The following is a 25510-nucleotide window of genomic DNA, read 5'->3' on the forward strand; positions in this document are numbered from 1 at the left end:
GAAACTCCCATGCCCTGCCCAGATCACGTCCACAACCCCTTTTGGAAACTTTTCAGATGTGCACGCAGTAGGTTTCATGCTTGTATCTGGGTGTTTTTTAAAATACGGTTGGCGCATGTAAGCTTGACTTATTTGCACATCCCTGAATGATGTGCACACCAGGCTTTTAAAATTCACCTTAATAGGAATAGCAGTAATTATATGAGCTTTAAATAAGATCTTGAGGGTAGAAACAGTACAATTTTAGGGAGGGTGAATTGCTCAAGAGGCCAAGAACAGTCATGGAAAAATTTGTAACCTATCATTAAAATCATCCATTGTAACTGAAGACTGGAGGATAGCAAATGTAACCCCGATATTTAAAAAGGGCTCCAGGGGCGATCCGGGAAACTACAGACCGGTTAGCTTGACTTCAGTGCCAGGAAAAATAGTGGAAAGTGTTCTAAAGATCAAAATCACAGAACATATAGAAAGACATGGTTTAATGGAACAAAGTCAGCATGGCTTTACCCAAGGCAAGTCTTGCCTCACAAATCTGCTTCACTTTTTTGAAGGGGTTAATAAACACATAAAGGTGAATCGGTAGATGTAGTGTATTTGGATTTTCAGAAGGCGTTTGACAAAGTTCCTCATGAGAGGCTTCTAGGAAAAGTAAACGGTAATGGGATAAGTGACGATGTCCTTTCAAGGATTACAAACTGGCTAAAAGACAGGAAACAGAGAGTAGAATTAAATGGACAATCTTCTCAGTGGAGGGGGTGGGCAGTGGAGTGCCTCAGGGATCTGTACTGGGACCCATGCTTTTCATTATATTTATAAATGATCTGGAAAGGAATACGACAAGGAGGACCTTGTAAGACTGGAAAATTGGGCATCCAAATGGCAGATGAAATTTAATGTGGATAAATGCAAGGAGATGCATATAGGGAAAAATAACCCATGCTGTAGTTACACAATGTTAGGTTACATATTAGGAGCTACCACCCAAAAAAGATCTAGGCATCATAGTTCGTTGGCTCAGTGTGCTGCGGCAGTCTAAAAAGCAAACAATGTTAGGAATTATTTGGAAGGGAATGGTGAATAAAACTGAAAATGTCATAATGCCTCTGTATCGTTCCATAGTGAGACCACACCTTGAATACTGTGTACAATTCTGGTCGCCGCATCTCAAAAAAGATATAGTTGTGATGGCGAAGGTACAGAGAAGGGCAACCAAAATGATAAAGGGGATGGAACAGCTCCCCTATGAGGAAAGACTAAAGAGGTTAGTACTGTACAGCTTGGAGAAGAGATGACTGAGGGAGGATATAATAGAGGTGTTTAAAATCATGAGAGGTCTAGAACGGGTAAATATGAATCGGTTATTTACTCTTTCGGATCATAGAAGGACTAGGGGGCACTCCATGAAGTTAGCATGTAGCACATAAAAAACTAATCAGAGAAAGTTCTTTTTCACTCAATGCACAATTAAACTCTGGAATTTGTTGCCAGAGGATGTGGTTAGTGCAGTTAGTATAGCTGTGTTTAAAAAAGTATTGGATAAGTTTTTGGAGGAGAAGTCCATTACCTGCTATTAATGAAGTTGACTTACAAAATATCCACTGCTATTACTAGCATCAGTAGCATGGGATAGACTTCGTTTTTGGGAACTTGCCAGGTACTTATAGCCTGGATTGGCCACTGATGGAAACAGGATGCTGGGCTTGATGGACCCTTGGTCTGACCCAGTATGGCATGTGCTTATGTACTTATATGTTCTTATTATATGAGGCAGGAAAGGAAGAGCCAGAGAAAGGCTGAATAAAGGTTGAGAGAACTGCTAGATGTATAGACATCACAAGATAGGCAAGATATGTGGCATTTATAGACCACTGTCATTGAACAAAATTCAACCTAAACCTTATTTACAGCAAAAATACAATAAATATAATAGGTACATAAATCAATACACCATAATTTATTTAAATCATTTTTATACTGCCTCACCAGCATAGCTATCCAAATCAGTTTACAACAAAAATTATGTTCTATTCCTTTCCAATTTCTAATGTTCTATTTGCTTTGTTTTGTTTTTTTTATCCACTGTTGCACACTAACCCCTAGATTCATCATTCTGCTATTTTTATATTTATAGCAGAATGATGAAGCACCAAAAAAAAGGGGGCGGGGCAATAGTGGGCAGCCAGCCGCATTGCAACTGTGCGGTTTCACCTGCCATGGTAGAGCTGCGCCACACACTATCGTCCCCATAGTGTCATGGGAAAAGTTGTAGTTATTTCCTGCAGTGCTGCCAGTGATAATGTGAAAAACATTATCACCCGCAACGCTGCCGGGAGATAACTCCGCCCAAACCCTGCCCATATTCCTCCCTTTCCCCTAATTAGAAAAATACCGCTGCGATGCAGCTGGTATCTCGTTTGATAAAGCCCTACTGCACATGATATCGGAAGCATCGCAGAATAAAGAATGACCCTGTAAGTCAATAACTTTTAAACAGGCGCACATGTGCGCGTTCATCGGCCCATCCCCGGGACGTGGCCATTTTTATAACACACACGCATGCAATTTTAAGTGGACATGCCTGTAGGCACAAATGCCGCTTCTACCACGTAAGTGGGGGAATTTGAAAAAAAAACATGTGCGCCGACACTATTACCGGTTTTCCCAGTTCACCCAGGTACGAGGAATAGGACTTCCAACCCCCCCTAGTTTAATTGCCTCCCTTTTCCCCTGTTAGCCCCGACCCTTAAAACCCTGTCGATCTGCCTATTTACCTTTATTACCTACACGTCAGCCATAGCAGAAGTTACATGGCAGGGGACCCCGGTGCCTGCCTGTGCGCGTTAATTATTTACACGCTAATTTCAATGTGAAATCCAGAACACCCATGCCCAGCACCTTTTTTGGAACTTTCCATTTGTGCACTTAGCGGGGGATACACGTGCACACGGGCGGCTTTTAAAGTCTGCTCAGCTCGTGCTGGCCCAACTTGTGCGCGATTCTCCCGGTTTTGGCACGCTGGGCTTTTAAAATCACCTGCAAGCTGAAGTCAGGCAAAAGCAGAGTCATGAAGGGAGAAGTAAGTTAGGCGAAGTGTACATGCTTACATGTTATATAAGCATAGCCATGGTATAAGGTTGTGATTTTAAGCCTTAAAAGGAGGCGTCATTCCTCTTGGTTTGTGTGATGCTTTTGTTATCACATGTTCCCTTGCTTCTAGGCTGGGAGTTTCTTTTGACTGGGGGGGGGGGGGGGGGGGGGGAAGGGTCATGTGAGCGGTGCAAGTTAAGGATTTGTGATTCTTTGCCAAGTAGGTTGGGCTGAATTGCTATTATAATCTTTATTAGTCAATAATGGCTGACATTACTATTGTATCTTTAAATGTGAAATGGCTTAATATGCCTCGGAAGTGGCAACTTTTATTTGAGGAGGCAAAGGCCAGGCGAGCTTCTATTTTTTTTTATTCAAGAGATGCATCTTCTTAAAAAAAAAAGATGAACAACTGCTTAGGAATAATCATTTTCCACATATAGTTTTGGCTTCCAACCTTTTATATTGGAAAAAGGAAGGTGTGGGTATTATGATTTCTAAAGATTTGATTTCTAAATCTTGGCCTGCAATAAGGATAGGGAGGGAAGGTACATAGCACTCCGGGCTAAGACTGATTTGGTTTTAGTGACACCAATAAACATATATATGCCCCCGATATCGCCCAGGGAGATTTTTTTGTAAAACTTGAAAATTACTTGAACAATTTTATTCAAGGTCATGTATTGGGGGGGAGGGGGGCTTTAATCTTTTGTCAGATCCAATTCTTGATAATAACCCCATATTCTAGGAATGATTTAAAATACCAGAGAACGAGATTGAAATATTTTCAAGAATCATGGAGATTGCAGGATATTTGGAGGGTATTGAACCTCATGGAGAAAGACTATACTTTCTAGTCTAGAGTGCATGGCTCTTACTCTAGGACTGATATGTTACTTGGAGATAAGTTTTGGGTTCAGAGGTGTATCTTAGTTGATATTGGGCTGATTACCTGGACAGACCATGCCAAGTGTCCAGCCGGGAGTATCGCGGTCCACAACAATTCCGAACGGGGAGAGAGAGCGAGAGAGAGAGAGAGAGCGCGAGAGAGAGAGAGCGAGAGAGAGAGCCTTCCTATAGTGCCTATGCCCTAGACAGGTATTTGTATCCCTATGGGATGTTTGTATCCCTATGGGAGGGCCACCTAGTAACTCGAGGTGGGGATTAGGTATGAGCGTAGGGGGTTGGGGGCCACTTTCACATTCAACATGAGACCTACGGAAAGAACAGTGGTCTCTAGTGAAGATTTGCTGGCCGTCGGAGTGAGGACACTCACTCCAAGAAGAGATTTGGGCAACGTTCTCTCAACCTAGCTTGTTGTTGCCCAGGTAGAGTGTCCATCAAGCTAGGTTGAGAGAACGTTGCCCAAATCTCTTCTTGGAGTGAGTGTCCTCACTCCGACGGCCAGCAAATCTTCACTAGAGACCACTGTTCTTTCCGTAGGTCTCATGTTGAATGTGAAAGTGGCCCCCAACCCCCTACGCTCATACCTAATCCCCACCTCGAGTTACTAGGTGGCCCTCCCATAGGGATACAAATACCTGTCTAGGGCATAGGCACTATAGGAAGGCTCTCTCTCGCTCTCTCTCAAGGCGTTCGGAATTGTCTTGGACCGCGATAACCCTTTACTGACCTGTAGCGCACAAGGTAACGCAAATGAAAGTGTTGTAGCTATTAGCTGCGATAGGAGCCGCGCTAACACTGCGGCTGTTTCGCGGCACACGATAACTTTACATATGCTCCGCCCCAACTCCGCCCCCTGAATATATAATTATGAATTTGCATTCGCAAATCGCGTTAACGGCTGTTAGCGCGATTTGCGAATTTATCTCCCGCGATAATACCTTGGAAAATGACCCCCTTTGTGAGGAAATAAGAGATATTAAAGAATACATTCGGCTCAATGATTCAGGTGATGTAACAATTCAGACACTTTGGGACTGCTTTAAGGCTGTACTCCGCGGTAAATTTATTTCCAAAGCGGTAGCGGGCAGAAAGCGTACTCAAAAAGAAAAGTTGGATTTATTGCAATCTATTAAACAATTACAACTGCAGGGGGTAATAGTTTATGACAACACCCTCATATGGGACAGGTTCACCAAATTCTATAAAGAATTGTATACAAGTGAGAGTTCTATAATAGAATCTGACATTGATGCATACTTAATCAAGAAACACTTGCTAGTGTTATAAATATTCTTTCATTGCTTTTATTAAAAAATTGTTAATATAATGGATTGCAAAGGGACACATCACTTTAAAGAATCCAACTTCTAAACTTATTTTTATTATTTTTATTTCCTGAATTTTTTATCTTCATTGTTTTTAGTATTTTTATCAAATTATTATTTTTAATATTTTTAATATTTTCTTATCCTTCCTAGTTAAGAGAAGAAAATACATCAGCACTGGTTATTTTCTCTTTAAGTCAACACCAGTTGTTCCAATCATGGGTCCAAAAACCTTTTTTTTTTTAAATTGAAATCCTTTTTAATTCTACATATTGGGGTAGATTTTAAAAGGCATGCGCGCGCTACCCGGCACACACAAATGTGCGCACGCAAGTTATAAAATCGGGGGTCAGCGTGTGCAAGAGGGTGCACAATTGTGCACCTTGTGCGTGCCGAGCTGCGCTGCCTTCCCCCGGTCCCTACCCCCCCTCCCCACCCCACCTTCCCCTACCTCCCCCACCCTTCCCCCCTACCTTTTTCTTTTTTGGGGGCTGAAGTAAATTGTATGCGCCAGCTGACTGCCAGTGCGTGATCCCCGGCACAGCGGCAAATATGGCCGTTGTGCCGGAAGCCTCACTCTGACCCTTTTTGCAAGCCCCAGGACTTACACGTGTCCCAGGGCTATAGGCCCGGCGCGCGTAACCCTTTTAAAATCCGGCCCATTATACATATTATGTTAACTACTTTGACAGAACGATGAATATCGTAATACATAGACTAAACATTCTGGAGTGTCTGTATAGTTTTCCATTAAGAGCCAGTTTCACTGTGCATTATAAGCTCTTTTGTAGGCTGACTTGATGATCCGCATAGGATATCCACGGTGTAAAAGAATTGTGCATAACCTATTTGCGAGGCTCACAAAGTTGTCTTTTTCAGAACATAATCTCCATAGTCTGAGGAATTGAACTACTCGTAAATTGCTTCGTAAAGAAACAGGATGAAAGCTGTCAAATTTCAAAAGTTGGTTACGATCCACAGGTTTTTTTAAATGTAATGTGGTTTCCAATTTCAGATTTATTTTATATATATATATATATATATATATATATATATATATATATATTAAAATGTCCAGAAAGGGAATCTTCTGTGTGTGATAGTCCATGGAAACTTGTTCATTTTTGTTCAACAAGTTCAACCACAGGATAAAAGCTTGAAGATCGCTTACAGTGGAGGACCATAGAAAAAAGACGTCTATATACCTTGAATACATTTGAATGTATTTGAATCATGTGGACCGATGTAAGTGTTATTTTTCAAACAAGCTTACATATAAATTAGCCACATTCGGGGCTACAGTGGGTGCCCATCGCAATGCCATGTTTTTGAAGGTAAAATTTATCCTGAAACAAAAAATAATTCCATGTTAGTGTGATCTTTGCTCAATTAAAAATAAAAATAAAGTCTAAATTCTGTGAGGAGCAGGTCTGCGTTCTAACACATTCTGAAGGATTTTTAAAACCTCCAGTTGAGGAATATTCGTATACAGAGACTGAATGTCTAGAGTTACTAAAAGTGAAGTTTCAATGTTAAAATCAATAGAACCGATTTTTGAAAGCATTTTGAAGGTTGGCAAGGAGGAAGCTATTACCCAAAAATCCCATCATGAATCCTGTTTAAAGTATGCAAAGGAACAATCAGGGATACCTGTAACCATGTGGCAAAAAGTTTTATCTGATGAAAATAAAATAGAACTTTTTGGCCAGAATGCAACGCTGTCAATACTGCCATTCCAGAGCTCGGACTGGTGTTTTAGAGCTCAGATAGAAGGCAATACAGCAGCCTTTAAAAGGTGCTTTGGAGAATATCTTGAGAATTTGGAATCAAAAATACAGAACAAACATTGTTTGATTTTTTTGTCAAGAAGAATCAACAGAGAAGACAATAAACAACATTAAGATAAGTACAACATCATAATGTTTGTTTTATTTCCATCAGGCGAATTGATGCTTTATTTGAAGTAACTAATTTAATCGTGTTATGGAAGAAAGAATGGAACAGAGACTCTAAAACAAGAGAGAGGATTCAAACGGATTTTTAATATATAAAATTAAAAAGGATTTCAATAAAGAGAGGTTTTTGGATTCATGATTGCAACAACTGGTGTTGACTTAAAGAGAAAAAGTTCTTAACCAGTGCCGAGTTCTTTTCCTCTCTTAACTAGGAAGAATAAGAAAAGATTAAAAATATTGAAAATAATTTTGATAAAAATACTAAAAACAATAAAGATTAAAAAATTCAGGAAATAAAAATAAATTTAGAAGTTGGATTCTTTACAGTGCTGTGGCCCTTTGCAATCCATTATATTAACAAGTTTTGAATAAAAGCAACATATTATTTATAACACTAGCAAGTTTTTCTTGATTGACATTACACACTAGTGGTTCCCTGATTGTGTGATATACATATTGATGCATACTTAGACAAGGTTCAACTACCGGTTTTGTCACAGGAAGTCTCACAGAAGTTAGATGGGGAGATTTCCCAGGTGGAAATAATTGTAGCTATATCATCTCTTCAAATCAATAAAGCCCCTGGTTTGGATAGTTATTCAAGGCTTTTTTTTAATAAGAAATTTAGAGATTTGTTAATCCCTCCCCTTCAACATTTCTATAATGAGCTATTGACAAATCCAACTATGACTTCCACAATGGAGTTGGTGGGAATTACGGTTTTGCCTAAACCTGGGAAATATAGTTCTTTATGTGGCTCATATAGGCCTATATCACTTTTGAATTTAAATTTGAATATTCTGGTGAAAATATTGGCAGGGAGGTTGAATACTGTATTACATGATCTGGTACATGTGAACCAATTGGGTTTTATACCAGGTAGACAAGCGGCAAATAATATCCATAAAATTTTGAATCTGATTTGGAATGCCAGAGAGGGAAATGTGCCAGCAGTCCTTTTAGATATAGATGCGGAAAAGGCATTTGGCCATGTACATTGGGCATTTATGTTTAAAGTTTTGCAGAAGATTGGGATGGGCCGTAACTTTTTGACCTGGTTGAAAGCTATGTACTCTTCTCTCAAGGCCTGTTTCAAGGTAAGTGGTTTTTACTTGAATATCTGTGATTTGAGAAGGGGTACTAGGCAAGTATGTTCGCTCTCATTCTTATTATTCACCTTGGTTATGGAACCTTTAGCGGGAATGATTAGGCAGAATAAAGATATTAGAGGTATCCCTATTGGACATGTTCAGTTTAAAATATCTTTATTCGTGGATGGTATTTGGTTTACTCTTCATACCCTCACATCTATCCTTGCCTGTTTTAGTTCAAGGATTAACTAGATTCAATACAGTTTCTGGTTTTAAGGTTAATATGGGCAAGTTGGAACTACTGAATGTTTCCCTTGATAATTTGCAACTGGGCCATTTACAACAGAATTTTTCTTTTAAATGGGCAAACCATAGCATTCCTTATTTAGGGATTCAGGAGGGAGCGGACTGGAAGCAATTATTTGCCATGAATTACTTCCCACTGCTTGAGCGGACTTTTAAGGATTTAGATATTTGGTCTCCCTATAATTTTTCATGGCTAGGCCGAATAGCTGTTATTAAAATGATGATTTTGCCACGGTGGCTTTATTTCTTTCAGACCCTCTCTGCTGAGGTTCCCCATGCTTTTTTGCAATCACTCTATAGGAAGGTTTTCCACTTTATTTGGAAGAAATGGCCGCCTAGGGTGGCTAAAAGAGTGCTCTTTCTTTTCAAACTTAAGGGCAGGCTAGCTGTACCTGATTTTGCAAAATATTATGTTGCAGCACATTTGAAAGCTGTTTATGAGTGGTCCTCTCGGTCTGGCCATAAGAAGTGGGTTTATATAGGGCAGGTTATGTCACATCAGGGTTCTTTGTATTTTAGAATTTTGGGTTTGCCAGAATTGGGGAAGATTTGGGGTATTTTTTATTATGTTTATTGACATTTTTCAAAATTATAAACATTTAAGATTAGCAAGTAATCCAGAGTAGACAATCAAGCAGCAAAGAGATAACACAGTTCTAGCTTTTCTAGATAGATCCGGACACATGAAACAAAAGCGTGAAGAAGAGTCGATAAGAACATGTCAATATATGAAATTGTTCGCACTGATGACATAAAAACTTTAACAGTGGATTGCAAGCATAAATGTTCAAAAATAAGGTATAAGCAAAATTATCTCCCCCCCCCCTTCTCCCACCCACCCCTTGACTAAGAGTGGGCTCCTAGCAAGTCGGGTCCTGTAAGGACATGTGTTCTATGAAGATGCTTCAGGTTATAGTATAAGAGGTTAAATCTTTTCTACCTGGGCCGGGTATAGAAAGGGCAAAGTGGATGTTGGGGTTTATGTAGTGCCTGTTGGGCTTCTATGTTCTTGAGCTCTAGAGAGGTTTAGAGTGGTTGGTGAGATATATTCAATGAATTTACCCCATGTGTTTGTCAGTTTGGTAAAGCTTTTACGAGAGTCTTCTTTAGCAGAGAGGTATTCAAATGTGAGAAGCTTTACCATCTGCTGAAACCATTGTGTTTGATGTGGAATGTTGGGGCCAATCCAATTAAGTAAGATTTATTTATTTATTTATTTTTAATTTTTATATACCGAAGTTCTTGTGAGAATTACAAATCACTCCGGTTTACGAAAAACGATGAACTGCCCAACCGAGAAAGGGGGCTTTACATGGAACCATAGAACAGATGGAACAATATAACCGGATGTCAATTTAACATAGTAATAAATACTGTGTGATGGTAAATGGAACTCTCTCTGAAGAGAGAGCGGTTTTAAGCGGTGTACCGCAGGGATCGGTGTTGGGACCGGTCCTTTTCAATATCTTTGTGAGCGACATTGCGGAAGGGATAGAAGGTAAGGTATGTCTTTTTGCGGATGACACTAAGATCTGCAACAGAGTGGACACGCCGGAAGGAGTGGAGAGAATGAGACAGGATTTAAGGAAGATGGAAGAGTGGTCGAAGATATGGCAGCTGACATTCAATGCCAAGAAGTGCAGAGTCATGCATATGGGAAGTGGAAATCCGAATGAACTGTATTCGATGGGGGGAGAAAGGCTGATGTGCACGGAGCAGGAGAGAGACCTTGGGGTGATGGTGTCTAATGATCTGAAGTCGGCGAAACAATGTGACAAGGCGATAGCTAAAGCCAGAAGAATGCTGGGCTGCATAGAGAGAGGAATATCGAGTAAGAAAAGGGAAGTGATTATCCCCTTGTACAGGTCCTTGGTGAGACCTCACCTGGAGTATTGTGTTCAGTTCTGGAGACCGTATCTCCGAAGAGACAGAGACAAGATGGAGGCGGTCCAGAGAAGGGTGACCAAAAAGGTGGAGGGTCTTCATCAAATGACTTATGAGGAGCGATTGAAGAATCTAAATATGTACACCCTGGAGGAAAAGAGGAGCAGAGGTGATATGATACAGACTTTCAGATACTTGAAAGGTTTTAATGATCCAAAGACAACGACAAACCTTTTCCATAGGAAAAAAATCAGCAGAACCAGGGGTCACGATTTGAAGCTCCAGGGAGGAAGATTCAGAACCAATGTCAGGAAGTATTTCTTCACGGAGAGGGTGGTGGATGCCTGGAATGCCCTTCCGGAGGAAGTGGTGAAGACCAGAACTGTGAAGGACTTCAAAGGGGCGTGGGATAAACACTGTGGATCCATAAAATCAAGAGGCCGTCAATAAAGAGTGGGTGGCTCGCCAGAATGACGGCCACTGCCTGGAGATAATACCCTTATTCAATAAACATACACATGGTTACTGTGACTCCAACATCGCTCTAAGCTACAACAGCAAGAGGAAATGTGGAAAAAAGGATTCGCACTCACAAAGCGGGGAGTAGCTGGCTTGTTACGGCGGTTACTACCCCAAACCAAATAAGCCTGATACTTCACACGTTCAACCCATATCCAGCATAGCTCTCTGCTTCAACGGCAGGGGAGAAGAAAAACTGATACTTCACGCATATCCAGCATAGCTCTCTGCTTCAACGGCAGGGGAGAAGAAAAACTGATACTTCACGCATATCCAGCATAGCTCTCTGCTTCAACGGCAGGGGAGAAGAAAAACTGATACTTCACGCATATCCAGCATAGCTCTCTGCTTCAACGGCAGGGGAGAAGAAAAACTGATACTTCACGCATATCCAGCATAGCTCCCTGCTTCAACGGCAGGGGAGAAGAAAAACTGATACTTCACGCATATCCAGCATAGCTCACTGCTTCAACGGCAGGGGAGAAGAAAAACTGATACTTCACGCATATCCAGCATAGCTCTCTGCTTCAACGGCAGGGGAGAAGAAAAACTGATACTTCACGCATATCCAGCATAGCTCTCTGCTTCAACTGCAGGGGAGAAGAAAAACTGATACTTCACGCATATCCAGCATAGCTCACTGCTTCAACGGCAGGGGAGAAGAAAAACTAATACTTCACGCATATCCAGCATAGCTCACTGCTTCAACGGCAGGGGAGAAGAAAAAAGGATTCGCACTCACAAAGCGGGGAGTAGCTGGCTTGTTACGGCGGTTACTACCCCAAACCAAATAAGCCTGATACTTCACTTTCAATGCATTTCCAGCATAGCTCTCTGCTTCAACGGCAGGGGAGAAGAAAAACTGATACTACACGCATATCCAGCATAGCTCTCTGCTTCAACGGCAGGGGAGAAGAAAAACTGATACTACACGCATATCCAGCATAGCTCCCTGCTTCAACGGCAGGGAAGAAGAAAAACAACCAATAAGGGCTGAATAACATAGTCTGGGTAAAACAAATAAGCATGGGTGTAGCTTGCTTATTGCGGCGGTTACTTCCCCTACTACCCCTAACTAATCAAGCTTGATATTTCACTTGGATGCAGCTCCATCACTGCTCTCTATATTAATGGTGGGGGTGGAAGGGAAATAGAACCAAAGAGCTAAGAGAAACAGATAAGTATGAGAAAAAATGTGTGAAGCTTGCTGGGCAGACTGGATGGGCCGTTTGGTCTTCTTCTGCCATCATTTCTATGTTTCTATATATGTTTCTATATACATATTCCTCTCTGAGTTATCCCCAACAGGTTGATTTAGTTACTTTGTTACTACTGAGTTACCCTCAATATGTTGATTTAGTTACTTTGTTAATACTGCTCTCTCCCTTCATTGCCTATCCTTCCTCCTCTAACCTTTTAATCTCTTTGATTACAACCTCTTACATTTTTGCCATTTTGTTCACCCTGTATTTTTTGTTCAATGTAATTTCTTCAGCTTTTTCCCTTTCTTCTTCTCTCCATTATATGTAAACCGATGTGATGTGCATACGAACTTCGGTATATAAAAAGTATTAAATAAATAATAAATAAATGTATAAATCTAAGCATGCACGTTAAGTTGTACAATTTGAGGCTGGGACAGCTGAAGCCTCCTTGTGCCACCAGTATATTTAGAGTTTGGAGCAATACTCGGGCCCTTTTCCCATTCCAAAAGAAGCATCTGAGTAGCTTCTCAAACTCATGATCTTTTTTCTTGATCCATAGTGGGAGCATCTGGAGAGTGTATAGCCAGCAGGGAAATATTATCATTTTGATAAGATTAATTTTCCCCATCAGACATAATGGCAGATGTTGCCATTTGGAGAGGGTTTGGGACATGATGGGTAGGAGTGGACGAATGTTGGCATTGTATATTAAGTTAACATTGCAGGGGATTTTTATTCCTAGGTATTTCATTTCCTGGGTCATGCACTTTAATGGGAATTGGCAAGGCCAGGTGGTTTTCAAAATTCCAGTGATGTCTAGCGCTTCTGATTTATCTTGATTGATCCTGAGTCCCGCAAAGTGGCCATATGCCAGCTGGAGATCTAGTAGGGGCCCGAGTGAGCATATTGGATTAGTGAAAAATATTAAGATGTCATCGGCGAAGGCCACAATTTTGAATGTGTGGGAAACCCTATGAAAGACAGTTATAGGGGATCAATCGCTAAAATATATAGTAAGGGGGAAAGGGGGCACCCTTGTCTTACCTCTCTTCTTATCTGATCGTTGGCAGATTTTTGACCATTGGTGATGTTTATGGATGTAGGATTGTGCTACAATAGTGAAATATAGGAAACAAAAAGTACCTAGAAAACCAAATCTGTTAAGCACAGAAAAAAAGATAAGGTCATGATACCCTGTCGAATGCTTTTTCCAAATCAAATTGTCAAGGCAGGTATGATGTACGGTTGGGAAAAGAAGCTAACCAACAGTAATTTAATAATATAGGTATTAGCTGTCCTTCCTTTTACAAATCCTACTTGATGTTCTGTGATGAGCTGAGGCATCACCGCACCCATTCTGTCTGCCAAGACCTTTGCTAGAATTTTTAAATCACAATTGAGAAGTGAGATGGGTCTATAGGAGGAAGGGATTAAGGAGTCTTTCCCTGGTTTGGGGAAGACAATAATATGGGCCATATTGAAATCCTGAGGAAAAGAGTTGGTTCTCAGGGCTTCTGCATAGAAGGAGGCTAGCATGTCGACCACCTGAAATTTAATAATTTCTAAATTCGTAGGCAAATCCATCTGCGCCAGGGGCTTTTCCCAACTTACTATCATTAATAACCCGTAGGATTTCACAACTCTTTATGGGCTTATTTAAATTATTTAAGAAGGTGAGTTGGAGTTCTGATAACTCCGGCAGTGCAATGTTGCGGAAGAAGTCTGCTTTATCAGGTGGTCCCCCTGAAACCTAATCAGAATAGAGAGTGTCTTAGAAATTCGTGAATACCTCACAAATATCAGCTTGTTTTGTGACCATCTGTCCTGTGGTTGTTTTCATGCGTGCAATAAATGCTTTTTGGTTGTGGGAGTGAATTAAGTTAGCCAAGTATTTCCCAGGTTTGTTACCAAAATGAAAAAAGTTAAGCTCTGAAGCCTACATAGCTTTATGCGCTCTGTGATGGAGACTGATTCAGTTCCTGCAAAATGTTAAACTATACTTTGCTGTTCTCCTTAGTGGGGTTAGCTGCCATAACTCTCTTGGCCAATTTCAAGCAATCCTAAGGTCGCTTTATTTATTCTTTTATTGCGACTGGTGACATAAGCAATAATGTCTCCCTGGAGTACAGCCTTCCCTGTTTCCCAGAAGAGGAGGGGGGAATCTGTATGTTGTGCATTAAAAATAGCATAGTTTTCTCACCTCTTCTGAAAATAGGCTTGAAAGTCAATATCTTTTTTTAGATTGTTGGAAATTTCCATATATGTTCTCCCGGGTTCCAAGTATTAAGTCGTAAGTCAAGCCAAATTATCGAGTGGTCCAAGATTGCCTGGGGGCCAATTTTGGCTTGAACAACCAGCGGAAAGTCAGCATAGTTTATTAGTAGGTAGTCTGTCCTGGAGAGAGAGCTATGTGGGCATGAGAGATGCATGTGAAATCTTTTTCCTCAGGATGTAAAGGTCTCCATGGATCAAGTAAGTTATGCTCTTCACATAGATAGGCCACTCCTTTCTCGTGTTTCGAGTTTAAGAGAGGACCCGGGGGACTCTTATCTAGATAGGGATCAAAGACATTATTGAAGTCACCAGCCACAGGTAATGAACCTTGGGTGTGCAACACTAGCTGATTGAGAACATACTTAAAAAAGGGATGAGAATAGGTGTTTGGAGCATAGAAGGTGCGACAGAGATCAGCATCCCACTGAGAGAGCCTGTGATTAACAGAAATCTTCCATCGGTATCCCGGTACATATTATGTAACTGAAAGTGGGAGTTTTTGTGGATAAGAATAGCTACTTCCCCTTTTTTGCCTTTCGCTTCTGAATAGTAGCAGGCCCAGTCTCTTTGCAATTTTTTAGATTCAATATCAGACAAATGGGTTTCTTGAACACAAGCTATGATAGCTTTGGACTTCTTTAGATGTTGCAAAACATTTTCTGTTAACATTCCAGGAGATTACTCAAATAATATCACTCTGCATAAGAGGTGGGTATGAATCTCACTTAATAAAAAGAAAAAAAGGAAAACATCAATAGGTAGTATAATCATGAGATGTGAGGCCCCCCAGCCAGCTCCATATACCATACTGGAGATAAAGAGTTATCTCTAGGATACCTACATATTGCCCAGATAGGTAAGCTGATGCATAAATCACATAACCCAGTGATAGGAAGCTATTTATCTTCAGGTCCGAATTACATTAGAATAGAAGTATTGTTATTACAATCTGAAGAGATGTGTATCGCCTGAGAAGAATCCCTTGACCCATTACCCTCTCTATCCCTTCCCATCCAATCTAACCAATTCGTTCCCCATTCACTATGGGGCATGTGGGGCATAAATGGATGTGGACAGATGCCCCACCTTCTAACAGTAGTTAAAGAGAGTTTTAGGAGTGCCTTAACAACAACAGATGTAGGACAGAAACATCTAAGCAGAGAGTTAATTATATCTAGAATATTTCCAATAAGATCTGGAAGGTCTTTGGGAAACCTTTGGGTGTGACGGGAAGATTGAGCTCACTCTGCCTACAAAGGTAAACCAGTCAGTGATCATAAAATGAAGGTCATGATGGAATAGTGCAATCCCAGCCCAGGACAGCTTAGTACAAACAGCTCAGAAAAGGGAGATCACACATGCCAGTCTGAACCGGGTCTATCATCTCATAGCCTGGTAGCCTGAACTGACCCTCAGAACAGTCCTAGGTGGAGAAGGCATACTGCAATCAATACAGGTACCTTGCAGGAGACTCTGAGGGTAGATGAGTGCCGTGTTGTAGAAGGGCGGCTTCTCATACGGTAAAGACCTACGTTCCAGGTTCTGTGGACTCAGCATGTCCTCGAAAACACAGACTGAAAATCAGCTGGTCATGGTGTAAAAGACGCAGTAGAAGAATAGAGTCTCACCCTAGGGTAGTATGAAGCAAGCAGAGCTGAGCGGGGAAAACATATAATAGACTTAATCTAGTCTCTCTCTCCATGTCACACAGCTGTCAGAGCTGACCTTCAGGGTGATCCAAGACATTAAAGGAAGACTGCAGACAAAGATGTTTCACAGGAAATCACTGAGGGGTAGAAGGCTGTCATGTACAGAAAGGGCGGCAGCCCGCCGGGCAAAGGTCAAAGTATCTGGTTCCATGGAGTCAGCGTGATTATGGCAAGGATAAATTTCTGTGCCTCTTGAACCAAATCAAAAAGTTTAACTTGTCAGTTATTCCAGAGATTAAGTTTAGCTGGGAAAAGTAAGGCAAATTTAATTTGGCATTTTAAGAGCTGATCACAGAGAAGGGAGAAGCTTCTGCACATGGTGGTCATGTGAGCGGAGTAGCCTTCAAAGATATGCACCTTCTGTGCATTTTAAGTAAGATCTTAGATTCTGTGGTAAGCCTGTAAGATAGCTTGTTTGTGAGCGAAGTTTAGGATCTTTGCGATCACGATCAGAGGCTGCAGCTCCGACCTAGCCAATGTGCTCTTTCTATGGAGAGGATTGTAAGCAGATTGAGAAGACTTAGGGTAGCCATGATTCAAGACAGGAGCCTAGGTTCCGGTAGTCTATAGTTTCAGGGATCCCCATAAATCATAAGTTAGAGCGTTGGAACCTGTTTTCTAGATCATTAAGCTTTTCAGCTTGCTCGGCTAGGGAGCACTCTAGAGCTGCCATTTTTATGGAACTTGCAGTCGAATCGTCCTCAAGGACAGAGACCCATCCTTTGATTTGTTCGATGCGTGGGTTAAGCTCAGAAAGTGCATTTTTAACTTCTTGTAGCTGTGCCGCTATACCTGAGAGTTTGTCATCCAAAGCTGCTATGACGACAGCTTTGATCTCGGCCAGCGCCATTTCATTGATGATCGATGCATATCCAGAGGCCTGCAGGGCCATCATCTTTGTGTCAGTGCCACGGGTTTTTCTTTATCTTTTTTAGTTCCCTTGATGGGCATTCTCAGTAATTTCTTTGCATGTAAGGCACAATCAACATGTGCCCTGCTGACTCCATAGGTTGCTGCCTTGGAAAACTCTCTTGCACTGCAGATTGTTTTGGATTTTGAAAGCAGGGCACCCGGAGCTCTCTGAGGAACGTTCTCTTCAGCTCATCACATCACATGACCTGGGAAAGAGTTTTAATAGCACAATCCACTCTCTATGCCTACTTTAAAAATATGGCGACAATGGAGGAAACAATTGATGGGTCACCAACATTTTTCTCCACTATTACCCTTGGGCCTATATAAGGGGTATCATTATCTATCGGAGCAGCAGTAGCCACAGAGGCATTCACGGAGCGGGATGCCAGTGGTTGGTGTTCCACCTTCACGGAGCGGAAGGATGGAGGGCTGCCATCTCAAAAAAAAACAAATAAAAAAAAAACCAAAACAGGGGTGGGTAAGAGTATGGGGCAGGGGTGTGGCCTGCTTGTTGCAGCGGTTGCTACCCCTAATTGAGCTGGATGTTCACTTGGATGCAGATACGGCACTGCTCTTTACATTGGTGGTGGGGTGGAGGGGAATTAGGGCTGGAGGGGACTGGAAGCCAATAGTAACAGGTGGGAGAGAGAAAAAGGGAAAAAAATGGATAAAGTGTGTAGTTTGCTGGGCAGACTGGATGGGCCGTTTTGTCTTCTTCTGCCGTCATTTCTATCTGATTCTATATCTGATTTCTCACATTGGACTCAGACAGGGATATGGTGCTGCAGACAATTATTTCATGATTTCAAATTGGTACCATTTGCAGATTTGAAATTGCAATCTGATCTTCTAGATTCTGACTATTATCGTTATATTCAATTAGCACATTGCTTTTCCCAAGTGTCTTTTAGGGCTTAAGTGGCTCGATCCTTTTCTGATTCTGAAGATCTGTGCTTCTCGCAAAACGATCATAAGGGGCTGATTTCCAAGTTCTATTTTTTGGTCTTTCCTAAACAAATTTCTCATTTAAACATTTGCTGGGTTGGGAATTGGATTGGGGAATTCAGTGGTCTCCTGAGCAATGGGAAAAGTGTTTTTCTGTTATAGCTAAAAGTTCAATTTCCTCTGCAGTGGTAGAAACTAATTATAAAATCTTAAATCACTGGTATCTTACTCCCCTTAAGTTGTATAAGCTTTTTCCTACTTACTCTGACAAGTGCTGGAGACTTTGTAGGATGGTGGGATCCTTTTATCATGTTTTGTGGACTTGTCCAAAGTTGCTTCCTTTTTGGAAATGGATTGCATCCATATTACATGAAATAATATCATTGACCATCATTTTTTATTCCAAAATTTATCTTCCCTCACAATATCCATCTTGTTGGTCCTTTGCTAAAAGATGGTTAATAAATCATGTGTTGTACGCAGCTCGTCAGGAACTGGCAGCTCATTGGAAATAGATTACGGTGCCTTCCTATACATTGTTTCTTCGAAGGATGTGGACTTTACATTACCTGTTCTATTTATCTGCAGAGGAAGGATAAGGTGTCTACTCGTGTACTGATTTGGGAACCTTTTCTTCAATGGACAAATGGCTCCCTTAATATAGTTTCTTGATATTCTTTTTTGTGGCAGGGTCGATTTCACTTACTTATTCTTATTTTCTATTACACCTTTCACTTTTTTTTGTGCCTGTTTTGTTTTGGTTGTGTCACCTAAATATTTTCTATTTTTTGTTTTATTAATACTTATGCCAACTTTGCTCGCTCACTTGGAACCAGTTGTATGTCTTGCTTGCTCCAGGGAGATAGGATATGGGGGATTTAATTGTTAAAAAATGTTGTTAGTAGTTTTTTCTTATACTGTATTCTTATACATATGTAACTCATTTTTAGTGGATATAAGTATGCAAAATGCTCTGAGATTCTTGTATATCATTACTGCTAATGTTAATAAAACAAATATATAAAAAAAAAACCAACCTGCTTGTTGGAGCGCTTCCGGGGCCATGTTTTCACAAAGGCAAGAACAGCAATGTGGTGCACTGCACTCTGCACAGCTCTCCCAATTTTTTCAATAATTTTTATTCCCCCGCCCCAAAAGGAGTAGGTTTCCCATTAGAATGGATCCACAACTCTGTAGGGAGGCAGAGATCACTCATAGGTACCTCTACCAGGTCCCTTCCTGAGAGGCAGCTCGACTGGGAGAAGCAGCTGCCTCTAGGGACTGTTGATGAAGAAGCTAAGGATTCAACCAGGTGGGGGCCACACCCTGGCTCTGGGAGGCTTTACTGAAGTCTGTCTCCACTTGTCCGTAGCTGCAGAAGAAAAGACTACTGGCAAAGACCTGTGGCATTCCCCTTTTATAGCCGAGCATGAGATCATGAAGGGGGTGTGGTCCCTGTTTCAGACAGCTGAGGAAAGGGAAAATCCCAAGTGCAATGGACTGATCTAGCAGGAGGAAAAGGAAGAGCATAGATAGGAGTGACTTGCCTGATGAGCAGAGTGCATGAGGAGGGGTGTAGCGAGAGATAAGAGAGGAGAGGTAATGAGGAATTGCAGAGTGAATACTCTTGAAGGTGAATTAGAGGAGCTTAAACTGTATGCAGGAATGGATAGCGAGTCAATGTAGTGACTTGAGAAGAAAGATTATATGGGTGTAGCAACTTTGGCAAAAAAATAAGTCACATAACTGAATTTTGGATAGATTGTAGTGGAGAGAGATGGCTCACTGGGAGATCATGTTTTAGCCATAAACAGGTCATCAAAGCCTGACAAGGGCTGTTTCTGTGGAATATAGAGGGTGAAAACTAGATTGGAGTGGATCAAGAATGGCTTGAGATGAAAAAGTCAAGATTGCGGTGATGAACAGCACATTCAAGTAGTTTGGAAGCAAAAGGTAGGAGGGAGATGGGACAATAATTGGCAAGGGAGGAAGAGTCCAGTAAGGTGTTTTTGAGGAGTGGTACGATCACAGCATGTTTGAAGGCAGCAGGAACAGTAGCAGTGGAAAATGATACATTGAGGATATGACATATAGAAGGGATTACTGCAGTGGAAACAGAGCTGAGGAACTGGGTGGGAATAGGATCAGAGAAACAAGTAATGAGTTTGGAGGAGGAGTGAAGACCCTCACCAAATACAGAATAAAATACAGATAGAAACATGTAGACAGAAACCAAACTGGAAACTGCAACAAGCCAGACTCTGTATGCAATGCAGCAATGGAAAACCAGAATCACCACCAGTCCTCATAAATCGTACAATAAAATCAAGAAACTATACTAATAAAAAGGATTACCAAAGACCTGATGAACAGAATAACATTCAATAATTAAGAACACATAAAAAGTTTTAAAAAATTCTAAATAGCAAAAAAATATTTTAAAATAGCAGACACAAACAGCCAGTAATTAAACTAATAAGGAAGGAAAAATTCCCCCACTGCCCATACCTAAAATCTTTTAATTTCCAGTCATCCTAAGCTTGACATGGATTAGGGGGGGGGTGGTAAAAACTTTCTTCACACAGATCCACCAAGGCTGCCAGGCTACCAATCACTCACATCCACCCTAAGCTGCCATTCACACCCACCCACCCCAGGCTACCATTCATACACACTCTACCACACTCCCACCCTGAGCAACCATTCACACACAGACATAAAACCCAGGCCAGCAGGTACCAACTCTCCTTCCCCCCTCCATGCAAGCTAACAACAGGACACTGTCATAGAACTGTCTGCATTCTTCATCTTACCATATTCATTTGCACTGCCCACAGCTTCTATTATTGCTGCAATTTTTCTTGTAGACGGCTCCACACAACTCAAACGTTTCTGGTTCCTGGTCTAAAGGCAGTTAGGCTTCCCCTTATTACACAGCCCCTGTCGCTCTCAGCCATTGGCTGTGGGGTGGGCTAGTGCCAGTAGCGCAGGATAGTAAATTGTCATGCTGGGTCAGACCAAGGGTCCATCAAGCCCAGCATCCTGTTTCCAACAGAGGCCAAACCAGGCCACAAGAACCCGGCAGTTACCCAAACACTAAGAAGATCCCATGCTAATGATGCAATTAATAGCAGTGGCTATTCCCTAAGTAAACTTGATTAAGAGTCGTTAATGGACTTCTCCTCCAAGAACTTATCCAAACCTTTTTTGAACCCAGTTACATCATCTGCCCTAACCACATCCTCTGGTAACAAATTCCAGAGCTTTATTGTGCATTGAGTGAAAAAGAATTTTCTCAGATTAGTTTTAAATGTACTACTTGCTAACTTCATGAAATGCCCCCTAGTCCTTCTATTATTCGAAAGGTAAATAACCGATTCACATCTACTCGCTCAAGACCTTTCATGATCTTAAAGACCTCTATCATATCCCCCCTCAGCCATCTCTTCTCCAAGCTGAACAGCCCTAACTTCTTCAGCCTTTCCTCATAGGGGAGCTGTTCCTTCCCCGTTATCATTTTGGTTGCCCTTCTCTGTACCTTCTCCATCGCAACTATATCTTTTTTGAGATGTGGCGACCAGAGTGGCTGGATATAAAAAAAAAACAAACCTCCAGTAGTTGCAAGCAGAGAGCGATCACTGAAATCCCAATCTTGGGGGGAAAAAACGCAAAACAAAGAATAGTGCCTTTAGGGACTGGCACCGTGGGGGAGGAGGAGGTGGAAGGAGAAAGCTGCACATGCACCCCGAATCTATGTCATCTACTCTGATCAGCACTGCAGTGGCCCACCGCAATTTGGGAGGACAAGGAAACCTCAAATCCGCTCTCCACTGCCGCCACCCCTCAGTGTGCATCTCTTCATGCAATTATACGGTATGCACACCCAGTTTGGCAGGGCCTGATGGGGAAGGTGATCTTGGAATTAGTGGTGGTTTGCAGCAGGAAAAAAGATTGGGGAGGATTAACACCAGGAAGAGAAAATGTAGTGGAGCCGTAGGAAATAAAGAGAGGACTGCAACCTTCCCAGTACATGGAGTGGGAGCAGCTCAGGCATGACCTCAAATATTTTAAACATGATGCTATAAAGTACAACTTCTAACTGTATTCCATGCTGTGGCCGACTTTTTTGCTTGGAGAGAGTGCCTGTGCCTTCACTCTCATATTATTATAAAAAATTGAGGGAGGCTGCTTATCAAAATCCGTATTCTGTATTAGCAGAATGCTGGAACAAGGATGGAGTATTTTGGGTTACAGAAGTTCAATTGGGTGCCTGTTTTCAGCGCATAGCGGGGGTCTCCTCTAACTCATACTATCGAGAAATGCAATACAGATTTTTCTGGAGAGCGTATATTTCCACGCAGGTGGCATTCCACACTGCCTTGGTACCGGTGGCAATGTGTGGGAAATGTAACTGCGAGGTTGGAACTCTCTCACATTTATTTTGGGGTTGTTTTGTAATTAAGCGGTTCTGGAGACGCATTGTAGCCTATTTGGCTAATTTATTGGGCGTCCCTCTGCAAGCGTCGCCTTTATTGATTCTCTTTGAATGTATTCCTCTCTTGAAAATTCACGAAGCGGGCCCTCGCCTACTGTTTATGAAAGCCTGCTTTGTGGGGAAAACATTAATACTCCTCAATTGGATGGAATCGACGGCGCCCTCCTTTTGGGCTTGGCGAAATCACTTGCACCGCCTGATGCAAATGGAGAACTTGACAGCTCATGCTTCTCCCCCCCCCCCGATTTCGACGCAAGTTCCTGCAGATATGGGATCCTTATATTCAAGCTCTACCACATAAGGCGCGGAGTCAAATCTTGAATGACTGAAGGACTCTACCTTTGCTGGTCCTCCTAGCGATTCGTCTTGGTTGCTTTGGCACTCATGGTCACAACATGGCGTTCTTGGGGGTGGGGGGGAGGGCAGGGAGCTTTGGGTTATATTCAGTGGTATGTTATGTACTTATCCATGTTCTTGCCTCAACATGTTGGATACATAAGGAAAACTGTGTTCAACCTGATGAAATGTCTTATGTGTTATCATGGAAAATGCAATAAAAATCGTTAAACATAAAGTACAACTTCGATTGCACTGGTATTTATCTTTACAGTTAGAAACCAGTATTTTTGCTGTGCTGTTGGTAGAGGTTATCTCAGTATTTTATTTTATTTGGACTTGACTCGCACCTTTCATTGAAGAGAGTTACATTCAAGCACAGCATTTGCTGCTTTGGATAATAAATTTATTTATAAGGAATAGCTTCTAAATTTTCTAATGCTGTAAACTGATCTTTTGCTGCTATTCCCTTTGTATTGTAAAGCTGCAATAGACCTCTGTCTATTATGTTACTATTCTAATATGCTGCAAACCACTGAGTATTCAAAAAGGGGAGTAATAAATCAATAAATAAAATTGATCGCCTTAAATACCAATATCACTTTTCATCCCTAAATCCCAGCTCCCAAATCTATTTCCAGCTCCAGCAGCCCCCTCTCTCCCCCTATCTTTCCCAGCCCCCTTCTCTCTCCCCCATCCCAGCAATCCTCTTTCCTCCCCAGGCATAGAAATCCCTCTCTTTCCCAATTTCCCAGCAGTCCTTTTTTTCCAGACCCCTCTCTTCCCCCACCAGCTATAGAAACCCCTTTCCCACTCATCCCCAGCAAACTCTCTCTCTCCTCCGTCCCCATTTATCCCCTCTTGCCACCTCCTCTCTATTGGCTGCGCACGCCGAAGGCTGACCACCATGCCACTTCCTGATTGATGCTCATACAAATAACCAGGAGAGAAAGGTTGGTACAGAATTACTGGAATGGATTTAGAATGGTAAGGTTCAGTAATTGCCAAATCATCTAAATAGTAATCAGATATGATGCTCATATTTGGATTGCAAAGTTAGCCGATAATTTGGCTAACTTCAATAGCGCAGCCACACCATTGAATACAGATGGCTATCTTAAAAATAGCCAGATAAGTTTATCTGGCTTACTTTGGGATAGCGCTACGGCACAACCAAAGTTACCTGAATATGTTGTCCTTCTAACTCTGAATATCACAGTTAAACGGCTAACCTAACTCCTCCCAGAAACACTCCTGGAATGCCCCTAAGTTATCCATCATATTTTTAGCTGGATAATGAGATATCCGGCTATAGTTCAGCCGGATAAATCTCTATAAGACTAAATATGAGTGAACATTTATTTTTAACAGATCAGGCATTAATGTAAGAAAACTTTAGCTTTGAAGGACATTTTTGCTTATCTGTACTTGATGGATGGCTTCAGGGTAACCTGATAAAGCATTCTAGGTCATCTACAGGACATAGCTTTTACTTTGTGATAGAACACACCATATCTCCCTATTCCCATCACTTTAGGAATAGGTTTCACATTAATCCCATCAGCCATTTAGTATTCACCCCCAATATTAGTATAGCCAAAATCAGGACAAGCAATAGGCCACTAGGTGCTCCTAAGATGAGTGTTAAAGTAATCAATAAAATGCTGATTTCAAAGAAAAGTGGGGTAGTTTAAGCAGCTCTTATTTATCTTTCAAACATACATTTCTAGCAGACCAGTTTCAGCTGGATTCTCTCCTGTTGTAGAGACAATCACGTAAATGTCAAAAAAAAGATACAAGTCTTGACTCATTTCACAAACAGCTCATGTACCCACTTTCAGAAATGCTTTTGTCCTTTATCATTTTAGTAAAAAAGATTGTAACTGCAGGGTTTCTAATTTACAGAAAATGGTACTCATACTTAATTATCTCCGAGAGGAGGTTTGAACTCCTAGTTCTGCTCAGTTTGGAAGAGAAATTACTTAGAATTTGGATAATTGCATGCTTTGTAAGTTTATGGTCTTTTCCTATAAACAGGATTTTCTAGTTCTACAGGGATCAGCAGCTGAAAATGCCAGAGTATACAATCTCGCCCTTCCACCTGCTCACTCTGTTTCTTTTGTTTATATATTGACCAATCTCTAGTTGGGGGTAGCAATTTCAGATATATTTCCTCACTTGGACAAAACTATCTCTGGTATAACTGATATACAGTAAGCGAAGAATAAGGAGTATAATACAATGTAATATCTGCAGTATTCAGACAAGCCTTGTGGAAGCTTTGAGGTTGCCTCATCAGTGCTCAGCTGTCTGGTTTCTGCCTGGCTTAAAGAAGGAAATTACCTAAAGCTTGTTAAAAGTACAACTTTTGGTAATTGCTAGTTCTTATGTTTATTTTTGGAGCTTCAATGCACACATTCTGTGCTGTCTAAAGTAATCTTTCCAATCGACTTGATCAAAAGCAGCAAAACTCTACTCAAAAGAATTTGCAGTCACCATCCAAGTTCATAGCAGTAGCTGATGAAAAGCTTCTTGACCAGGTTTCTAACCATCCT

At 41.4% G+C, this 25510-nt stretch overlaps 1 protein-coding gene across 2 annotated transcripts in view; it reads right to left on the reverse strand.

The window, feature by feature from the left end:
• ZDHHC20 (zinc finger DHHC-type containing 20) overlaps positions 1 to 25510 on the reverse strand; it is a 171937-nt gene that overhangs the window by 74942 nt on the left and 71485 nt on the right. The window lies entirely within an intron of this gene.

This window comes from Rhinatrema bivittatum, chromosome 5 (genome assembly GCF_901001135.1).
Source record: "Rhinatrema bivittatum chromosome 5, aRhiBiv1.1, whole genome shotgun sequence".
Taxonomy (NCBI): domain Eukaryota; kingdom Metazoa; phylum Chordata; class Amphibia; order Gymnophiona; family Rhinatrematidae; genus Rhinatrema; species Rhinatrema bivittatum.